We start from the raw sequence: 17,069 nt of genomic DNA on the forward strand, positions 1-17,069 counted from the left end.
ACCTAAAATTTCTGGGTACATCCTTTTAGGAAAGTTATCACTGTCACACAGCTGTGAATGAAATGTCAAATTAAAGCACAGAACATGTAGAACTCAAATAAATGAGTAATTTTGCCAATCTGTAGAAAGAAAAAAATCATAGGAACTGAAAAAAGGGACAAATCCTAAGAGATATGCTGGCAGTTACCTGTCAGCGTAACAGCTCTCCACATACAATGACAGAAGTACTACAATGTCACAAATTCTTGGAAGTCAGGCATGCCAGATCTTTGGCTTTAGTTTATTAAAATGAGGCCTTCTTAGGTGCTGTGATTTCATGGAATATCCAGAAACATTCTAACTTCTCAGTGGTTAGCACAACATCCTAGTAACAAGAGGCTATGTACTTTTATTTATTTAATTAATATTCTTATATACCATCTCATGCAAATGTCTCATTGTGGTTTACAAATGAACAATAAAACCAGAACTAAAACCAACATTAAAACAGTTTTAACAAAATAAAAGTGAAAAACAACCAATTAAACAGCAGTAACAATAACCATAAAAAAACAACTTACAGCTGACCAAAGTCCTAATGAAATAAATGCATTTTGAGCACTCCTCCAAAACATGCTAGAGATGGGGAAGCTCCCACAACAACAGGGAGCTCACTCCAGAATTATATTAAAATTATATTAGAATATTAGTGGAAAGGGTACAAGAGGACTCAAGAGGCCTGAATCTAGAATAAACCAATCACAATTTTTTCTGCATGTTTTCACTTGTATATCGACACAGAAAACTGATGAGATATCATTTACATTTATGATATACAATTATACTTCCAGAAACAAATAGCTGGGAACATCCAGTGACTGATAAACAGACTTACTCCTTCAGGTATTAAGTAAACATTGTTCCTTCCAGCCAGCTGCTCAGGGCCTCATGACCTATGCTTGGCAATGTTCTTGCTCATCAACCTATAACACTAGCTTTACATTGTTTACTTCAACTTATTAATCATGAATATCAAAGCGCCAGCCTTTGTACCATTTCTATTGGATCAGCAACCATCTTTCCTAATTCTTCCTACTGGATCAAACCGTTGGAAAATTGGGACTTCGTTTTTTCAGCTCTCACTGAGAAATGGTAGTCCTGCTGTAATTTCTAATCCATTCTCTCCCACGGAACAATACGCAGTAATGTCTCCAGGCCATTACATTAGCCTTGAACAATGCAGTGTTATAAGCACCTAAGAGATCTCTCTATATATCTACTGTGTCAGAGTAACTTTTTAACCTAGTTAGGGTGCTGCAAATAGATATGCATTTTTAGAAAGACCAAGACTAGAATTGCTATTGGAACTGTGCATATAAGCACACACAGAGAAACTATAACGATAATGAATCAGCAAGTAGTTGCAAGTGAGTGCAGATGTTCAGGCCCAGTCATGGACAGTACAGTGCAGTTGTGTCCCAAGGAACTGGAGCAACAGGGTTGCTTGGCTGTGAGATTGCTGGATGCTGAACAATCCCCGGCTTATGTTGTCATGTGTGATGATTCTCTCTCTTGGATCTCTCCTCACACAGCTGTTATATACTGTGGGGATAAAGCAGAAGAGGTACAGTATATTAGGATTCAGTCGCAGGATAGAGCTCATCTCTAAGCCCCCACCCCATCCTGGCACTTGGTATCATCTGATGAGGTCTTGCATATGAATCTATCCTAGAGAGAAATTAGATTATCTTGGACAAAATTAAAACTTTACCAGGAACAGAGCGTTCTAGGTGGCAGGGCCAGTGGTCTGGAATATTCGTCTCCAAGAGGGGCCCAAATGACCTCCTTGCTGTTCTTCTGGAGGCATGTAAAATCTTTTTACTTTTCAGCTAACTAGACTTAGAAAAGCATTGAAACCTAACTACTGCTATGTTATATCCTTTGCATCGCTCCTCCAGCTCTTTAGTGTCTGCTGCTGCTCTTTGGTTTTATGTGTTAGTTGTTGTATAGTAGTAAGACAGTTGTGTAGTAATTGTTGTAAAACTGTAAATACAGTTTTAGTTTGTTGTATGGTATCCTTTTATTGCTGGATTTGTAGATGTTTTTATATTTGTAAGCCACTATGACATTTTGAGCAAACAGGAATATAGAAAGATTTTAAACAAATAAATCCCCTCTTCTCATCTGCTGTTGCTCTGTAATTATCAGAGTTGCTATGACTGCGCAGAGGCAAGTTCATGTACAACTACCAATGGCAGGAATGTGGTCCAAGAATGTTATTGTGTTCCTATGACTGTCAAACCTCCTATTGATTACTGAGCAGGAGGGCAGCCAATGTTGTGTATTTCATCTATTATGTATTACTAAAGAGTTCTATTAAAAGCTAGACAATGATGTGCCCCACACACGCATGCGTGCATTTGTTTACAAGTATAGAAACAAGATCCATAAATCTACTGCTATATATAGATATAAATATCTAATATCCAGACTATGTCAGTCATGACTGAGTCCCACTGAAATTCATAAGACTTAAGTTAGTCATGTCTAACTAGTCCCATTTATTTCAGTGGTGCTTAGTAATGACTAAATAAACTGGATTATTTATTTACACACACACACACACACACACACACACACACACACACGTTACATGCCATTGCTTGGATTTAATAAGTACATTTTCCTATTGACACTAGTTATTAACATATTTAAGAGGTGACCACATTATCATGGTTTTGAATATTCAATTATACATGCATATTCTTCAACGCACAGCTTGATGCTAACAGAGTATGAGGCAGACATTTAACAGATTGCCACATCCATGACATAACGCAGATTAGGTGGAGAGGGGTTTTTTGGTCAGATGCATGTAGGACACTGCAGTTATTAAAGTCATCTTGCTGTTTTCAGTATACATAATTTGTTGATTTCTGGGGAGGGTTTGCATATTCTTGATATTTCTCACTTTATGCATACCAATTTATTATGAAGCGTACAACCCTGCTGTTGATTTCCAAATTCAGTTGATAAGAGAGCAGCTGGGAGCAGTGCAAAAAGCCATGATAAATCCATAAAAAGAGCAAAATAACTATTTTTATTATACATTTTGAACTCCAATCATAAAGAAAGCATTAGGAGGCACAGAGTACAGAGAGATGAAGCTGCTCTTCTGTACCATCATTTCTTAGGGAGAGTTGGATTAAAAATATCGAGGAGAATGAGGGACCGAAGAGAAAGGATTTAATTAAACTAAAAAAATTGTTTAGTACTTATCGGAATGTAAGCAAATAAACAAACTTGTAACTGAATAATCTACATATAGCAGAAATTATGGCTGAAGACAATAAAAACAAACCAGAATGATGTAATCAGTCAATTGTTCAGCAGGATACTGCTTGATTATGTAGGACAGTAATTTTATTGACTAATGATTTAACTGTATGCTATAAACTGAAGTAGTTTGCATTTTTCATGTTCAATATGATACTTCCGGAGAAAGATATTACAACATGTTTATCATTTGGCAAGAGAGCTTCCAAATAAATAAACAAATTTTTAGCACCCTGATCAACGTTTTCTTGGATATTCTTGACTTTAAGGAACTTACTTTCAATGAGTGTTGCTAGAACTGCAGTTTAACATACATAATTTGAAGCTCAGTTAGTCACTGAGTTCAAAAACCAAAGCACAGTAAAACTTTTAGTGGATCAGACAAAACTTGTGTACAAGTATGTACACAATGTACAATGTACACAATGTACAAAAGAGATTGTATATCTGTCTGGAACTGAATCCATAATCCTGTTTGTCATTGCACTAGTACTAAGACATTTGCCAACACTAGTGCAGCACAAACACTAGATTGTATTGCATATTCTGCAAAAACTACCATACATAAAATCCTCTATATATTCTATTTTTGAACTCACTCCACATACAGATGACTGAGAAGAGAAGCTGGGTAGCTGGGGAGGCAAGAGTCGGTACAATTGTCCTTTTTGAAAAAGGGTTCTGTAAGATTCCAGGCCCATCCCCTTTTTTAAACCTCAGCTCCAGAATTCATTTCCAATATGAGAAATTTGGAACAGAATATTAGATAAAAATCCCTGTGAGCATGCACAGAGTGTATTTTCCTTGGTGCTATGTGACAATTCTAGCCTTACATTTGCAGACTGAGGGAATAGGCCCTGCAAAGCAGAGCATAATCCCTCCAGCTAGGTTTGAACCAACAAGCGTCTCATTTTAAAACCAGTTATCACTGGTTATGAAGTTGCAGAGTAAGTACAGATTAGATTAGATTAGCATATCAATTTCAGCTGGGCAGTTCTATGAAATAAATGGGAGGGAAATCAATTCTGTTGACAACCAGCACATGAAAGCTATTTGCTCCTACAAAAGGCTCCTCTCTCCATGAGCCTTTCCAGACTTCTGTCTCACACAGCGGCTATAGAAGCAGCAGCTCGCCTTTTAACCTCACCAATTTACTTGGTCAAGGTGGGTGTAGCAGCAAAAGTAATTCAAATTCTTCTTCACAACATGAAGAGGGCCAACCTGCGAATGGGGCCGAGTGAGGTCCTTCCCAGTTCCTATACTTATTATCCTCTTCCATTTCCAATCAATGCAATCATTTCACTTTCTTCACACGATGGAAGGGGTTCTTGTGCCCCTGTTGATGCAATCAAAAAATTGTCCTCTTGAGTTCCTATCCCTTCACAGCCAGACCAAACACACACACCCTCCCACGTATACCCAAGGCAGTGCAATCAGCCTCTATATCCTTGGTGAGCCGAGAACACTGCCCTTTGCCCTAGGAACTTTGCCATATACTGAGTCAGACTATTGGTCTATCTAGCTCAGTATTGTCTACACAGACTGGCAGTGGCTTCTCCAAGGTTTCAGGGAGGAATCTTTCTCAGCCCTATCTTGGAGAAGCCAGGGAGGGAACTTGAAACTTAGATGCTCTTCCCAGAGTGGCTCCATCCTGTGAGGGGAATATCTTACAGTGCTCACACTTCTAGTCTCCCATTCATATGCAACCAGAATGGAGCCTGCTTAGCTAAGGGGACAAGTCATGCTTGCTACCACAAGACCAGCTCTCCTCTCCAGCATTTCTCCATCCTTTCACCTATATCTTCCCTCCCCTGTATCTCCAATTGTGTGCATCAGTCTTCCCTCTGGCTCTGCTCTTCACCTTTATCCATGCGGATCTCCCCCTCTCACCCCAGCAGCAGAACTCTCTCTTCTTCTTCCACAGCAGTGGAACTCCTCCTTTCTCTCCTCTCTGGCAGTGAGGCTCCTTCTCCCCTCCCTTGCAGAGCCCCTCCTCATCTTTGTTACCCACCAGTGAGGCTCTTTCCATTCTTTACACCAATGGTATGTTGCCACTGCCCCCATCCTCCTCCACTCCTGTCATTTTCAAAAGCCAAAAGAGAAGAGAGCAGAAGGAAGTGTAGAGAGAAGACCAGAGACCACTACTGTATACCTTTGTATAGAGGCCACTCTGCCCTTTTCCTCCACACTCCCTTCTGCTCCCTTCCACTGAGCAGAGACAGAAGTGGCTTTATCATGAGGTTGTATGAGGTGATGTGCTCAGGCAGTGAGTACACCATGGTTGGTGAGTGTTGGCAGGGGCGTAGCTAGGGGAGAGGGGGCCCATGTTCACTCCTCTCTCTCGTGGCCCCTCGGAGGGAGATAATGAAGAAAATAGGGAAGGATGGAGCTGGGGGTGGGGCTCTGTAGCTGGGGCCCCTGGATTCTTTGAATCCAACCACTAAATTATAGCTGCACCCCTGAGTGTGGGCATCTATGCCTCATCCACTTGTCTCCTGTGGCTGCCTCTACCTTATCTACATGCCATCCTATCTCTTGGCTTTTTTCCCATCTTCAACACTTGCTGACCCAACCCCTCCCTCTGGTCTCGACACTGTTCCTCTTCCCCTTGCCTTTGGCCTCTCCTTCTGGAGCATGTGCTACTGCTTGCATGCTGACAGGGCATGTGGTGTGTACATCCAGCAGTGGCAGCTTCTCTGACTGGCCTCTCCTTGTTGTTGCTGCAATGCTAAGCCAGCTCCAGCTATTTCTCCTACTGTCTCTCCCCTCTAGCACCAAACTTGTCAGGAGTCTAAGCGGACTTCTTTGGTGGTTAAGGGGAAAAACAGCAGAGGACCAGGAGAGAGTAAGTGCTGGTGCTGGTTTAGCAGCTCAGCGGTGACAAGGGGAGATCAGCCAGCAAAGCTGCCTTTTCTGGATGCATGCCACATGCTACCATCAAACAGTGGTGGTATGCCCCAGAGGGCGAGCCTAGTGGTGACGGGAAAGAGTGGCATCTGTACTGGTGAGATGGGGAGGGATGGCATCAGTGCCAGATCCTGCCCAGGGGTGGAGAGGGGTAGGGTGAAACATAGGAAGTTGCCTTATACTGAGTCAGATCCTTGGTCCATCTACTAGTTCAATATTGTTTACTCTACACTGACTGGCAACGGCTTCTCCAAGATTTCAGGCATGAGTCTTTCCCAACCTTATCTGGAAATGGCTGGGTTTGCGCCTGGGAACGACTGTATTCAGAACAGGTGCTCTTTCACTGAGCCATGGTTCTCTTCATTATAAGAACACAGGAAGCTGCCTTATACCTACATAAGAACAGCCTGGCTGGATCAGGCCCAAGGCCTATCTAGTCCAGCATCTGGTTTCATACAGTGGCCCATCAGATGCTTCTGAAAAGCCCAGAGGCAAGAGGTGAAGGCATGCCCCCTCTCCTGCTGTTCCTCCCCTGCTTTAGAGGCATCTTGCCTTGTAGACTGGAGATGGTCCATAGCCACCAGACTAGTAGCTATTGAGATACCTGTCTTCCATGAATTTGTCTAAGCCCATTTTAAAGCCATCCAATTTAGTGGCCACCACCACATCCCATGGCAGAGAATTCCATAGATTAGTTATGCACTGTGTGACAAAATACATACTTTTGTCCTAAATTTCTGGACCGTCAGTTTCATGGGATTACCCTTGGTTCTAGCCTTGTGAGAGAGGGATAAAAATTTATATCTATCCACTCTCTCTACTTCATGCATAATTTTATACACCTCTATCATGTTTCCCCGCAATCAACTTTTTTCCAAACTAAAGAACACCAGTTGCTTGCCTTGACTCAAAAGAAAGGTGCTCCAGGCCAATCATCCTGGTTGCCCTCTTCTGCACCTTTTCCAGTTCTGCAATATCCCTCAGTGATCAGAACTGTAGATACAGTGACTAGAACTGTAAGCAGTACTCCAAATGTGGCTGCACTACAGATTTCTATAACGGCATTATAATACTAGCATTCTTATTTTCAATACCAAGCTGGACCATTGGTCCATCTTGCTCAGTATTGTCTACACAGACTGGCAGGGGCTGTCCAAGGCTTCAGGCAGGAAGCTTTCCCAGATTTACTTGATGCCAGTGACTGAACCTGGGGTGTTCTGCATACAAGGTAGACCAACACTCTATACTTTCTTCTATTCCAGTCTCCTCTGGTTTTTGAAAATGTCAGAGGTGGGAAAAGGGCACTGGTGGCAAACTGCTGAGTAGCAAAGCCCCCCCCCCCAATTCAGACGCAACCCATGCCCCCCACCTCCTGCTTTCCTGTCATGCTCAGACATTGGGGAGAGCTGCCTCTCTGCAGTCAGCGAGACTGCAGAGAGGCAGGGGAGATGGCTGTGCAGGCTTCCTTCTTGACAGATTCCTGAGTGAGCTTCCTCCCTCAGCTCCAGTTCTGTGGAGCCAAAACCGCGGGGCTAGTGTCCAGGTGTAACACTGGCGCCGCATAAATAGAGTATGGGGAGCCCAAATGGACTTCAGAGAAGGAAACTGTGGGCTGCTATACCCTGCAAACATTTCCCCAAATTCGGACGTGTGGGTTAGGAAACTGGAGGTGAAGGGGCCTCCAGTTTCCTGTTACATCTGAATTAGCCGGAGTAAAAGGAAGGAGAAATGGGGAACACTTCCTTGTGGCGGTGGCGGGGGGGGGAGGTGACGCCCACAGGCCAGGTGAATGGAAAAATGAGGGTTAGGGAAATGGAGGAAATTGGGAGTAGGAGCAGAGTCTCTCTTACCCTTGGACTTCCAGGCCGAAGTCCAGATCCTCCACACCTCCTGGGGCCCCACAAATTCTTTTTCGTCTGTCCCATTTGGTGTGATTGTCATGCCGTACCACTGGTGTTACTGTGACCTGTGCCTGGTGGCTGAGAGTGTCCTCTGCCTTAGACACAGAGCGGGGAGTGGAACGTGTGATGAGAATATGTTGTGTGTTGAAATGTTTCTGCTAATGCATATTTGAATAAATATACCTGTTTCATATTCTTACATTCTTGTGAGTTCAGTTGTTGTTTGTGCCCTCAGGAACTCATGTGTTAAAAAAATACTGTGTGTGTCACAGTGTGTGTTTGTGTAGGGGGATGCTGGCTGCTGCTTAACTTGTGTTGGGGGGGAGGGGGCTCCAAAGGCCTTTAGGTCTTACCTAGGTGCACTTCTGAGTAGGGGAGAGGAATAAAAAGTGGGATAGGAAGAGTGGCACTCTGTGTATGCCTTGAGGGACGTGGGGGTGGAAGCCTGAAGAAGGCTTACTGGGACCGGTCTTGGGACCAGACCAGTGCCCACTTCATCCTGGCCGCACATCAGATGAAGCTGCGGGCTGTAGCCCAGAGAAGCATCTATGCCACACAATACATGTTGAAAGTCAAGGTGCGCAGAGGCTCCTCTCTGGTTCTGCTGTAGCAAACTTACAAGACCGCCCCCAATAGAATCTGTCAACGGGGCTGCGGTGGCCAGCGTGAGAAAAAGGGAGAACTTCGAGGCGAAGGGGCAGAAGTTGTGGCTTAATGTGCGCGCGCTCTCTCCCATACACAGATACTACATGCATGCGCGCGCGCCACAACTTGCGACCACCTCACCTCTCAAGGAGCGTCCATGCCTCCGACACACGAACACACACACAGAGGCGCTGCGGGCTCTCACGTGGTCTGCGGGAGCGGTGGAAAGAGCCGCTTCATACCGCCCCCCGCTTTTCGCCTTGCGTGCGTTTTCGCCCCCGCCTCCCTCCTCTCCCGGGCTGCTCTTCTTGAGCGAGCGAGCGAGCGCGCGCGTCTAGTGCGGCGCGTGGGGCACCTGCTTGTCTGGCTGCTGTTTGCTGCTGCTGCCAGCGCCTCGCAGAGTTGCCGGAGCTAAGCTTATGCTGCTGCTGCTGCTGCTGACTGCCGGCGCCAGTCTCCTCCTCGCCGCCGCTGGCGCCACTATTGCTGCTCCTGTGCCGTTGTGAGCGAGTCGGGCTCCTCCGGTGGGGTTTACCCCTTCCCCGCCTGCTCCTTCCCCCTGCCTGCGAGTCAGCCTGGCTCCGAATCACGTGGCAATTGCCTGAGGCAGAGACTAAAGAGGAAAAAAAAAAAGCGCCTCATTCCTTCTTCCACCGCCATACTGTATTTTATAGTAACTCGCATTTTTATTCCTTCCTTTTACTCCCGCTCGGTGAGTACCTTTCCGCTGACATTCTTGTCCTCCTTTTTTGTCCTGTTTTTTTTCTTCCTTTTTTTGTTTTTGTTTTTGCTGCTTTTTTATTTTTTAACCTCTTTGTTTTCATGGATTTGATCCTTTTTCTGATGACAAGTTTTTTTTTTCTTAGCATGCAATGGTTTACTAAACTGAGAGCAAAAGGTGTTGCTGGAACTGGAAGTCACTGGGAATCTAAAGAGGAAAAGAAAAGAGAGAGAGAGCGAAAGAGAAATAGACTTGCCAGTCCAGCAATAACGTAAATGCATTTAAATTATACCTATATGCAATTATATGCAACTGGTTTTGTTGTGACAAAAAAGCAATGTGAATTATGATGCATTTTTTAAATTAAAAAAAACACAAAGAGATGTTAAATGGGCATGTGGCTTAACTCTCTTTTGCAGAGATTTTTGATGATGTTGTTTTGGGTTTTTTGGTTTTTTTGTATATATATGAGATTTGAAAATGCATTTTACAGCAGTGTTTACAAAGAGTTTGTGATCTTGCAATATTGGTGAAAGCCACTGAGCAAGATAATAATTTTGTTAAATGTTTTTCTTTTTGTTTTGTTTCCTTTTTGGACACATGGTGCAATCAGCAGTTTTTCTTCTTTTTCTGTTTTTGATGCCCGTTTATAATGTGAAACTTTTCTTGCAGCTTGCTACTGTTGATCATTTTTAAACCCTCCCCCCATACTATATTGCAGAAAAAAACAGAGAGCCAAAGATAATTCCTTTCCAATATTTCACTTTTTTATTCTTTTACCGAGATAATTTTATGATATCATAATGTTGATAGATATACACATATAGTCAAATAAGTACGTTTTCAAATGATGGCAGTGGAAGGTTTTCCTGGAGAATGAAGTGCGGTTTGGTTTCCTTGTCAACGGAAGATGAAGTGAACAACTGAACATCTCCCCAGTGCAGGTACTTCAGCTCCTAGTAGGCGTTTCCACTCTTTGTAAATTACATTACTGGATCCCCCCCAATAAGGTCTCTTGAGCCTTAGCTGAAGAGATGCAAGTGATGGAATTAAGATGAAGCTAGATGTTCTTTTGCTGTTCTAAATGGATGCAAAACAGTGTGTTAATAATTATGCACAGGTGCATTCCTGAGGTCAGTGAAGCTGCATGGTTTGTGTACATAAGGAGATCTTTCCTGAATAAAACGCATGACACACGTTTTACAGGCAGGGACTCTATGATGGCATTTAAGCAACTGACAATGCCAGAACTGGATTGTTGTAAGAAGAAAAAAGATGTTGGGGTTTTGTTATTGCCCACTAGGTGTCTGAGACAGACTCAGTAGCAGCAGTGGCGGCAGCAGCAGCATTCCTCTGAAGCTTGTTGCCTCATGAGGTTGAGACGTTTTTCAACAACACATACACACACACACACACCTCTCTTTCCTCCTTATTCCCAACTTGTGGCTGGCAAAGGCTAAAGAATGTACTTTCTCCTACCTTGCAGCTTTCTATTATAGGATGAAGATTTGCTTATCGTCATTGGGTTGATTTTTGTTTGAGTTTCATGATAATGTTACTCTTTGCCAGCATCTGGGTAAACAGCAGCTTTGATAGTTTTCTTGGGAAAATACTATGTAGTTTAGTATTTTTCCCCTTTAATTTCTTAATAGTGTCTGGGCAGATTGTAGTTTAAAGGGATGGGATTATGGTGTATTTGGAAAGACTTGTTCGCCTCCCTATCCCAGTAAGCTTTTTTGGACAAAAACATGTACTTGGATGTGTTGTCAGAATTGGAGCATACAAAATTGGAGTTTGTATGTGTGTGGTTCTATATAGTTAAGACAGTAGTGTTTAGAGCATATAGACAGTCTTCGCTGAATGTGTAATTTGACACATTCATACACAAGTACAATGGTATGCTTTCATATTTTTAGCTAGATGCAAAATACATAATACAGCAGCTTCAAGCAGATAATTTACATTTCTGCCGCTTATAATGTTTTACATGTGCAATATAATGGTGGAAAAGTTTGTGCATACATAATCCACAGTTATTGTGAATTTTGTTTGCTATTTGGAGAGCCCAAAGTAATCAATTGAGTGATGGTGTGTAAAAAAGCAGAAACAGTAGACAAAGTTACTTTTACCAGGGACATACAATAATTTCCCAGAAAATGTAGTAAAAGTTTGCAGTGCTAATGGAACTAACCCAGCAAACTGCTCTGGAGAAAGTGATTTGGGTACTGCAGCTTTAATTCATATGTGTGGCGGTTGCCCTGGGATCTTGAATCGATTCCTCAAATCGCAACATGCTTATGGGGAAGCAAATCCCATTTGTTTTGATGAATTTTATTCCAGGCTGAAATCTTATGTGCACTTACTTAGAAGTAAGCCCAGTTCAACTCAGTGAGATTTATTTCTGAGGAAATAAATGAATAGGACCATTTATGAACAGGAACAAGTTGGACAGTTGATGTATCAGTATAGCAATGCACTGAAAATATTTTTAAAGGAATACTGAAATTACTATGAAAAATCCTAAACACATTTAGTCCCACCAGTTTCAATGTAATGCATATTCAAGATCCCAGTGAAGATAGATTGCTTTGGTTTGTGGAGTAGTTACTGTCTTTGTGGGTTAATCCATATTTTGAAAAGCATTATTTCAAAATGCTTATTCCAGTAAGGTCCTGAGAAACTTTCATATTACGCCACCATTATTCCTAAAATACCTTTAGTCATGCTATTTAAGATGCTTTGCTAAACTAAGCAGACTTGCATTCCCTTATTCCATAGGATAATACAGATGTGTTGCATCAATGGCTTTAGAAAACACCACTGATTGTGTGCCGTATTTTAGTGCAATTTGGTGTTGAATTGTTTGCAAAATGTTTTTGATGCATGTGGGGACAAATAAAGCTTTGAGTCAAATATGCCATTTTAGATGGTAAAAAAATCCAAATTATGTGTATTTTCTGAGGTACTTGTTCTGAGCACTTACAATAGTGGAGCTCTGTTTTCTTGAAAGTAAGTAGTCACTGAAGCCCTCCAGAACATTCTGAATATAATGGTTGTATATGCTTCAAGTGTTTATGTGCTTTCAGAACTTCAGCTTGTAGAGTTGGGGAAATGTGCAGTTTTCGTAGATGTATGCAGGCTATGCTAAAATATCTTGCAGTTAAAGACAAAGCCTGAGCTTAACTATGTTTATTCCAAAGCAAGTCTCTTTATTTCAGGGGGACTTAATTTGCAGCTAGAAGCCTGCCCCTATGCAGAGCTAGACATGAGTTTATCTGTTTAGGATTGTTCTGCAATGTATGTTTGGAATTGCAGTCTTAAAGTTAACAGTGTAGGTTTCAATACTAGGAGCAAGCCCCATTGAACCTAACTGGACTTATTTATTATTTTATTAAACTGGACTTATTTCTGAGAAAATGTGCATATGGTTGGGTTGTAAGTCTCCCCCCCCCCTTTTTTTTTTGCTTGGGTTCATACTATTGAAAACTGAGTTTTGTTTTGTTTACAAATTGATTGGAACTTTGGACATCTGTAGATACTTGTTTAATTTTAGCAGTTTATTCATTTTTCTAATATCTGGAGGAACGGGTACATGATAAATTAGGGGTATCATTATAAATTAGGAATTTTTATGATGAACATATTGAACTGTGTAACCACAATAATGTTTGAAAGTGGTAAATTAATTGAAATGTGAACATCTCTATTTTCTTCAAAAGGAGAAAAGTTATTTGTGCTATTTTACAAAAATTTCTAACTGCATAATGTTGTCTAAGAAATCAAATGAACTAGGAGTGAATCTGCTCAGTTAAGAGCTGAGTACCTTCCATTTAGTAAGACCACTGTGTGTTCACATTGATGCAAACTGCAATACATAGAAAAGGATCTCTTAAAAAACCTCTGTGTTGGATTATTGTTTATGTAATTATCACTGCAATCCTGAAGATATTTATGGAAATCAAGCTACAGTGAGCTCAGTGGGACTTACTTCCAAGTAAGCGTGCTTAGGACTGGGCTACATGCCAGTAACTTGCACCCGATGTATTTGAATGATATCGCTTATATTTTCATATTCTAGTGGCAAGTCAATTCTAGTGGCTGCATCAAGACTAAATTACTCCTGAGCAATCCTATTGAATCTGAGTAGTTCTTTAGAGTAACGTCTAAATCTAGCTTAGTACTTTTGGATAACTTAGTTTGGATGCCAGCCATTGAGTTTAGTAGAGCTTAGACCCAACTTAGTACTTAGACTTGTAAGTATCTTACATATGGGGATGAGGCCATAGCTCAGTGGAAGAGCATCTGCTTTGCATGCAAAAGGTCCTGGGTTCAATACTGGCATCTCCAGGTAGGGCTGAGAAAGACTCCTGCCTAAAACCTGGAGAGCTGTTGCCAGTCAGTTATTATTATTATCATTATTGAGCTGGTCGAGTTGGTCTTGTGGTAGCAAGCATGACTTGTCCCCTTAGCAAAGCAGGGTCTGCCCTGGTTGCATATGAATGGGAGGCTAGAAGTGTGAGCAATGTGAGATATTCCCCTTAGGGGATGGAGCTGCTCTGGGAAGAGCAGAAGGTTTCAAGTTCCCTCCTTGGCTTCTCCAAGATAGGGCTGAGAGAGATTCCTGCCTGCAACCTTGGAGAAGCTGCTGTCAGTCTGTGTAGACAATACCGAGCTAGATGGACCTATGGTCTAACTCGATATATGGCAGCTTCCTATGTTCCTATGAGCTAGATGGACCAATGGTGTGACTTGGTATAAAGTGGCTTCCTCCTATGCTCCTATCCTCTACCTTATTGGAGGGGCTGATGTGAGTATAAATGAAAAGGGGTACATGAAAAGAAACAGCTGCTTCAAACAGCTAGTGTGTGGAAGAGAAGCGAGCAGAGTTCTCAGAGTTTGGAATGAAGAAAAGAGGTGAAGCACCTTGGAATGCTTTTCTGTTGAACCTTTTGCTGACTGTAGGAGTGCTCTGCTGTTTTAACTCCACAAGTGTTTCAATTTTGTACATATTTTTATACAAATATGTCTGCTGCACAACTATATGTGTACATATATTTGTAAATAAGCCAAATATTATGAAGGCAATATAAAGAATCTGAGTAGTGCCCTGTAACTTCCCATCATCCAGAGAAGTGGAGAGCAGGCACTTAGCAATATGAATAGATTACAGCTTTCAAATAAAACAGGGTATTGTTCTAAAGTTATAGAAGAAATTATGCACAGTAACTTTATCAGCTTTCCTCAGCAGTCCTGATAAAATGTCTTTGAGTTTTGAGTTTATGTCAATACCCAAAGTTAAACACAGCAGTCATCTTTGCCTTGAGAATCTCCTTGTCAATATCCTGGAGGGAGGCAATTATTTTACCCATCAGCAGTTTTCAGATTTAGAGGTGATAGATGCCCTGTCTCCATCCTTGGTAGATCCCATGGTAAATATCTTTGAATCTAAATTTCAGTCACTGAATTTTTCATTGTGGTCTTGGTTTCTTTTTCATGTTAGCCTCTCATGTTACAGTGATGTGACACAGTGATGCATCAGGCTTTGCTCAGAATTGGCACCACTCTGCTTCTGTGGATCTAGGCATCTCCTTTCTCACTCATGACCACCAGGCAGCTGACTGATTGTGAGGATGTTTTCGTGAGCAGCCAAGACCGGCTAAGGCAGCCAAACCCTCTCTTGGCTGCTTGTGATAAGCAGCAGGAGACAAGCCACTGTGGGCGCCATGACGGTGGCAAACCTGTTTGCAGAGCCCGCAGCTTTAACGTGGTTAAGGGAGGAAGTGCTCCCTTAGTCCCGTTTTTTAGATTGTCAGCCAGCTGATCGGTTTTTTAGATCGGCTGGAGCATTGCAGGGCTCCTGGCTGGCACTGGGGGATACCCACAATGCATCGTACACTTGTGGGTGTACTTCTCTCTCTCTGTGTGGAATAACACATTCCAGACCCCGACCCTCTGCACTGCCGGAGGTAGTGGAGGATCCTCTGGGTGCGCAGTCTACTCACTCATTGCCCTACGTGGCTTGTCTGTGGGGAAGGCAAGGTAACAAAACCTTTCTCCCTGCCAGCCCACCCAGCCCTTCTCACAGATTGTGAGAAAGGGCTCAGTATGTGGGACTTCTGCTTTCTGGCTTGATTGTACTGTGGTAATGCAAGAGCAGCAGTATGCACTTAACTTCATGCACCTAACTTTCAGCATTTACAAGGGCAAATTCGTAATCACTTTGCAGTGGAGGCTCACTCATAATTTATTAACCAGCGGTACACATCTGGCTTGAAACCTCTTGTTTGAGAAACCTGAAACTTTTAGCCTTGCTAGACATTTGGCAGCAGGGCAACCATACATATACTGAACCATTTACAGATTCAGGGTTCACATAAACATCCATTTTAAAGTAACAGTTAAAAACGATTGTGTTAATTAAAGCTCAGTTTAACATTATTCCTGCAATGCTTACACATACTGATATATACTGCTAGTAATATATGAAGGTATTTGTAGAAACAAGGACTTGGTTCCAAAGAGCCTCTTGCAGGAGTGGAAGTGTTCATTTTCTGCCAAATGTCCCCCACAATAACAGCCCTCTGAATTGCATAACAAGCTGTTCTGGGTGGTTTTACCTACTCTCAAGAATGTCTTGTCAAAAGAATACAGTGGATTTCAGTGTGCACAGTTAAAAGTGGATAGAAGTGGTCTCCACTTGTGATTGTGATATCCAAGCCAAGTTCTCCAGAAGTAATTGAGCAGGTTCAGACTTCATGTGGACCATAGTTTGTATTAACTAAAGTTTATGTAACAAACCTGGATTGGCACCACAGGCAATCTCTAAATCTTATTTAAATCCATGTTGTGATTTGTTTTGGACCTCCCTTCTCACTTTCTGTGATCTAGGCTTGCATCTTTCTATGTGACAGTCTGTGAGGAAGGAGGTCCGAAGATTAAACCGTGTGTGTGGATTCAGATTTCACATGAGACCAGAATATCTGTTTTAAACAAATCAGTTTCAAACAGTTGGGTTCAGATTGTGGTTTGAATGTGAAATAATCCACCATTTATTGAAAGCATACAAATGTGTATTGCAGACATACAAGCCACTGTTGGTGCAGACATACAAATTAATCACAGTTAGATGAAATAAATCACATGGTTTCATGTGATGTCTGAACTCTTCCTTTGTGTACATGAAATCAGCTTGGTAACATGAAGTGGCGCAAATTGTTATTTTGTACAAATAAAGACAAGTGTTTCAATTAAAGTTTCTTTTAAAGTTCATTTTTATGTTTAATATCTTTTGTGTGACTGTTTCCTATAGGTACTTCTGCACAAACCAAAATAAAATAGGTGGGTTTTTTGCTAAAATAATATACAAATGTTTTTAGTAAGGTTGAATACTTGTTAATCTAAAAAATGTTTAAATGTTGATATAGTAATTCATACCCTAGGAAATGCTTGCTGTTCTTATATGCAGAGCAGAAGAGTGCACCATTTAAAAACTGTCCACTCTTCCCAACCCCCCCCCCGCTTAGAAATAAGGTTAATTTCAATAATTTCTTTAATCTCTTAGAAGCAATTGGACTTTGATT

At 41.9% G+C, this 17,069-nt stretch overlaps 1 protein-coding gene and 1 long non-coding RNA gene across 8 annotated transcripts in view; one reads left to right on the top strand and one right to left on the bottom strand.

Moving 5' to 3' along the window:
* Positions 1 to 259: 259 nt before the first annotated feature.
* Positions 260 to 9,365, bottom strand: LOC128323615 (uncharacterized). The gene is made up of 3 exons (XR_008306386.1): positions 8,910 to 9,365; positions 4,537 to 4,651; positions 260 to 1,581 (listed from the first exon to the last, which is right to left on the bottom strand). It is a non-coding gene; the product is annotated as an uncharacterized LOC128323615 (long non-coding RNA).
* Positions 9,211 to 17,069, top strand: part of RALYL (RALY RNA binding protein like) — a 466,710-nt gene continuing 458,851 nt past the window's right edge. For 2 of the 7 annotated variants that reach the window (XM_053247052.1, XM_053247049.1), the window contains exon 1: positions 9,501 to 9,760. The gene's annotated coding sequence lies outside the window, so the exon portion shown is untranslated. The other 5 variants (XM_053247050.1, XM_053247051.1, XM_053247058.1 and 2 more) reach the window with 5 other exon arrangements.

The sequence above is a fragment of the Hemicordylus capensis genome, chromosome 4, assembly GCF_027244095.1.
Source record: "Hemicordylus capensis ecotype Gifberg chromosome 4, rHemCap1.1.pri, whole genome shotgun sequence".
Classification (NCBI taxonomy): domain Eukaryota; kingdom Metazoa; phylum Chordata; class Lepidosauria; order Squamata; family Cordylidae; genus Hemicordylus; species Hemicordylus capensis.